This window comes from Manihot esculenta, chromosome 14, assembly GCF_001659605.2.
Source record: "Manihot esculenta cultivar AM560-2 chromosome 14, M.esculenta_v8, whole genome shotgun sequence".
NCBI classification, from domain to species: domain Eukaryota; kingdom Viridiplantae; phylum Streptophyta; class Magnoliopsida; order Malpighiales; family Euphorbiaceae; genus Manihot; species Manihot esculenta.
Window position 1 is genome coordinate 28772018 of NC_035174.2, and position 6000 is coordinate 28778017.

Below are 6000 nucleotides of genomic sequence, written 5' to 3' on the forward strand. Positions count from 1 at the left end.
GCAAAGGCTTATTACTAACAAGAGAATTCTCAGAAAACGGTAATTTATGACTCTTGCTCATAGAGCATGAAATACAATGAAAACTAGAAACATAGTTAGACATAGACTGAAGACCAATATTTCGAAGTACTAACAAAAAGACTTTATTGTTGGGATGACCAAGCTTGTGATGCCATTCAGAAAGCAAAGACAGACACCGAGTAGTAACATTCAGCTGAGGACGTTGAGAATTAACTCTGGAAAAACTTGCACAGTAGATATCATCAATGTTCTCTCCCCGTAGCAGAGACGCCCCCGTGTACAGATCCTTCACAACAAAATAAGATGGAAAAAATTCCACAGAAACATGATTAGTGCGATATAACTTAGCAATTGAAACCAAATTCTTGCGCAGATTAGGCACACATAACACATTAGGCAATGATAAATTCTTAGAGTAAGCAGGAATTTGCACAAAACCAGTATGTGATACAGCAAGCATTTTACCATCACCAAGTTGTACTTTCTCAGGACCTCCATAGTCAGAATAGCTTTGCAAAGAAGCTAGATTCGACACAACATGATGAGAAGCTCCGCTATCAAACAACCATTGTTGTGGAGAAGAAGCAGCCATAGCAGAAGTAACATTAACTGCAGGTATCGGTGCTAAAGAATGAGAGGTATCAGTCTTCAAAAACATATTATTCTCCTTAAGAAAGCGAGCCAATTTGCGACATTCAGCAGTAGTATGCCCAGTATATTCATAAAATTGACATACCACATCAAGTCGATAAGAACCTCGACCTCGACCACCAGAGTAAGAACCACGACCACCACATCGATTTCCAGAATAATTGTAGTTTTGTGGAGATCGATTATAATTGCCATTCTGATTTTGTGAACGCCCTCTAGAACGTTGAGTGTAATTGACAGTAGCAATCACTTGTGACGTAGCTGAAATAATTGTGGAATCTTTTTCTTGTAAGGATCGTTCATGATCAGTAAGTTTTTCAAAGAGATCAAAAAAGGTTATTGGGGTTTCACGAACTTTTAACGCAGCAACTATGGGACTGTAATCATCTCCCAATCGCGTGATAATATAAACAATTAAATCATCATCACTCACCGGATTCTGGGTAAGAGCAAGCTCATCTGCAATAGCCCTCATCTCATTGAGAAAAACAGCAATCGGTTTGGTTCCCTTAGAGTTCTGTGCTAATTTAGTCTTTAAGGACAAAATTCTAGAACGAGAAACATTAGCAAAACTCTGGTGAAGCCGATTCCATGCTTCTTTGGCAGTATTGGCTGAAGGAATCAAGGGTTGAATAGTATCGGAACAACTTCCTAAAAGAGCACTGATCAAGATTTGATCTTGTCGAAACTATAAGGCGAAAGCTGAGTTGGCTGTTTTGTCTTTTTCAGAAAGAAATTGTGATGGTGCAACCCGTGAACCATCAATAAAATCAAGTAAATCAAGACCAATTAAGGTTGATTGGATCTGTTTTCTCCAAACAGGAAAATTCTCCTGAGTAAGTTTAATAGGAAAATGCGTTGGAGCATTTAATTGAATAACAATAATAGATGACGAAGCCATTAATTAAAGTTTAAGAAAATTGGATCAGAAAACTCGTGAGAGCAGATTGCGGCTCTGATACCATATAGAGAAAAAGGTTTTTGTATTATTTACTGAACGTATTACAGAAACTTATATAATACAAGTCTACAACTAACTAAATACAAGATAAGTATACAGCTATAACTCAAATACTTAAAAATAGATAAAACTGTTATAGGCTGTTCCAAGTTAAGCTCTTTGGCTCTTGATAATGTCCCATCTTCTATGATTATGGATACTGTGAAAAACTACATTAAAGCGGATGGTTCATGGAACTGTCAAATCTTTGGTCATCTTTTATCTAACAGTGTTATGCTGAATATTGCTGTTATCCTTCCTCCCCAAGCGGGCCAATAGGAGGATTCTTTTATTTGAATGACAACCCCAACAGTTACTTTCTCTCTCAAGTCAGCTTATGACTTCTTTTCTAACAATTCTAGTGTGCCATCTGCAGGTTGGAGGAAAGTATGGAAATGGAAGGGCTCCCAAAGAATAAAAATGCTCCTTTGGCTAGAAATGCATGAAAGACTCCTCACAAATGTCGAGCGGCACTGGAGACATATTGCATCTCAGGCAAACTCCCAAGGCTAAGAACACCTGGATTAACTTGGACTGGAATTTTAACACTCAGTTTCTTCCAAGAAAATGTCTCAATGTTGTTGAAAGAATATGATTCATATTGCCAGCTCATCATAGACTTATTCTTAGGAAGTTGTTAGAAATGATTCTTAGACTTCCAGTAGTGCTCCTTAACCATATGGTTTATCTGTTATATAAATAGTGCCGTATTTCTCTATTAATTGAGATTTTCTTTTAGAATTTGTTGTGCTCTTCAAGTCTATAAATTGATTTGCTTTCCATTGAATAAGTGGGCAATTACCAATATTCTCCTTTGTTTATTTTGCTTCTTTTTTTTCCTACTCTGTTCTATTCTATTTTTTCTAACATTTTTTTTGTATCAGAGCCAGGTTTGTTCATAAACAAAGAAGGTGAGAGAAATACCAAATTCAGAGATCAAACATCTTGAGTGTGAGAAGAAGTGAGAATTCACCATGGCTGCAAATAGCAATTTTGCAACCACATCTCAGCCCCTTATTCCAATTCCCAATGGTAGCAATTATGATTTCTGGAGCATCAAAATGAAGACTCTATTTAAGTCTCAGGAACTATGGGACTTAGTAGAGAATGGGTGTGCCAATCCTAACTTAAAGGAAAATAGGAAAAAAGACTCCAAGGCATGTGTTGATCCTGACGAAGAGACTCGGTTAAAGGAAAACAGGAAAAAAGACTCCAAGGCATTGTAATTCATTCAACAAGCTGTCAATGAGAGCGTTTTCTCCAGAATTGCAGCAGCAATTACCTCCCAAGAGGCTTGGCGAAAACTGCAGGTTCAGTTTCAAGGTACAGCATAAGTGAAAGCCATACGACTTCAAAATCTACGGCATGATTTTAAAACTCTACTGATAAGGGGCAGTGAGTCAGTAGATGCCTTTATGACTAGAGTGTCTGAAATTGTTAGTCAAATGAATTTATATGGCGAAAATCCAACTGATCAAACAATTGTTTCTAAAGTGCTGCGGAGTTTGAATTCACGATTTGATCATGTGGTCTAGTTTTTCTTTTGATGAACTGAAAAGTTCATTGCAAACTCATGAGGCTAGAATTAATGGATCACTTGAAAAACAAGAAGAAAAAGCTTTTCAAGTGAGAGGTGACTCATTTAAGCAAAAGGAGTTCTCTAGTGGAAGAGGACATGGCAGAAGTGGATCCCGAGGCTGAGGACGTGGTAGGGGAAGAGGCCGAGAATGAAGTGATGGACAAGCTGAACAAAGGCAATCTTCTAGCTATAGCAGAGGCAACAAGAGCAATATTCAGTGTTACAACTGCAACAAGTATGGACATGTTAAAGCAGAATGTTAGGCCAAGCAAAAACAAGTAAATTATGCAAGTGGAGGAGAAGGAAGATATTGAAGAAAGTAAATTATCCATAGCCCATGTTGATAGTACTGATGATTCTAATGATGTTTGGTTTGTTGATAGTGGTTTTTCCAACCATATGTGTGGATTGAAAGACAAATTTAAAGAGCTTGAGGAGTTTCATAAGATGGTTAGGCTTAAAGACAACAAAGTGATTCAAGTGGAAGGGAAAGGCATTGTAGCTGTGCAAACTAGTCATGGTAAAATCAAACTAATTTATGATGTGTATTTTGTTCCAAATCTGGCTCATAATCTTCTGAGCGTTGGGCAACTAATGACTAGTGGCTACACAATATTATTTAATAATGGTTTGTGTGCTATTAAAGATAATTTGAGGCAAATGATCGCAAATGTTTGTGTGACAACAAATAAAATGTTTCCACTAGAAGTTTCAGAGGTACAGAACTTTGCTCTTGTTGCTAATGCGAAAGATGAGTTGAAATTGTGGCACTTGCGATATGGGCACCTCAATGTCAATGGTTTAAAGCTTCTAAGTGAAAAAAGTATGGTTCTGGAACTACCTAAGATTAATTCACTTGATCTGTGTGAAAGCTGTGTTTATGGAAAACAAGCAAGACATTCTTTTCCTGTTGGTGTGTCTTAGAGAGCAAAAAAATGTCTTTGAATTGATACATGCTGATTTATGTGGACTTATGAACATAGAATCTTTTGGTGGAAGTCAGTATTTCTTGCTATTCACAAATGATTATAGCCGCATGAGCTGGATCTATTTCTTGAAGTTCAATTCAAAAACCTTTGAGAATTTTAAGAAATTCAAAGTCATGGTGAGAAGCAAAGTGACGCAAGTATTAAAATTCCTCGTACCGAAAATAGTGGAGAATTTTGCTCTAATGAATTTAATGTTTTTTGTGAGGCTAATGGTATTCGCAGAGAATTGACAGCACACCTTATACACCTGAGCAAAATGGTGTAGCCAAGTGGAAAAATTGGACAGCTGTGTGGAGATGGCGAGGAGCTTATTAAAGGCTAAGGAACTACCAAACAGTTTTTGGGCTGAAGAAGCTGTAACTGCAGAATATTTATATTTCCCCGACAAAGGCAATTTCTAATTATACACCACATGACATTAGGAGAGAAACAAAGCCATCAGTGAGCCACTTGAAAATTTTTTATTGTATCTCCTATGTTTTGAAAAATTCTCATTTACATCATAAACTCGATGGAAAATCTGAAAAATGTATTTTCATTAGGTATTGTTCTCAATCCAAAGCATATCACGTATATAACCCCTTAGTGGCAAAATGATAATTAGCAGCAACGTAGTTTTTTATGAAAATGCAAAATGGGATGGAGTGACAAGCATGATGGCTCACCACCACTAATCCAATTTCCATTTCTTGATAATTTCACATCAAAGGATGCCATAGAATTAGGCTCCTTAAATTCACCAAATACAAGCCCCATAAATTTACCTCCTAATCCGAGCCCCATTAGAATATCTACCACCATCTCACCTAGCTCCACAAATACACCAGAAACCACCTCATCAACTTCTCATCATAGCCTTTCATTTGATGATACACTACCAAAGAAATTTAGAGTCCTTCAAGACATTTATGAGTCTTGCACTTTTGCTTTGATGGTTTCAAACCCAATTAATTTTGAAGAAGTTGCAAGAAAAGAAGAATGGTGCAAGGCAATGGAGGATGAGATCATGGCAATTGAGAAGAATGATACATGGGTGCTTACTGATTTTCCAACTGATAAATTTTCCATTGGATTAAAATGGGTATTTAAAACAAAATATAATGCAGATGGGAGTGTGCAAAAATACAAGGCACGGTTGGTCGCAAAGGGGTACTCACAGCAGCAAGGCATTGATTTTCAAGATACTTTTTCACCTGTGGCTCGCTTTGAAACTGTAAGAACCTATCTCGCTTTAGCTGCTCAATTACATTGGCATGTCTATCATCTTAATGTAAATCCGGTGTTTCTAAATGGGGAATTAGAAGAAGAGGTCTATGTTATACAGCCAGAAGGTTTTATTGTTCAGGGAAAGGAAGAGAAAGTTTACAGATTGGTGAAAGCGTTGTACAGGCTAAAGCAAGCTCTTCGAGCCTGGTACAGCAAAATAGACTCATTCTTTCAAGAAAATGGCTTTCAAAAAAGTGAAAATGACCCTACTCTTTATGTGAAGAAGAAAGTCAAGCATGGGGAAGATAATGTGTTTGTTTCTCAAAGAAAGTATGCAGAAGATCTTCTCAAACGGTTTCACATGATTAATTGCAAGAGTGCAATAACCTCAATGAATGTAAATGAGAAGTTACAGCTTGAAGATGTTTCCAGATTTATGTATAATCCAACTAAACAACATTTTGGAGCTGCTAAAAGGATTTTTCATTATATTGCTAGAACTGCAGATTGTGGCATTTGGTACTCACATGTCTCTAATTTGACTTTAATTGGCT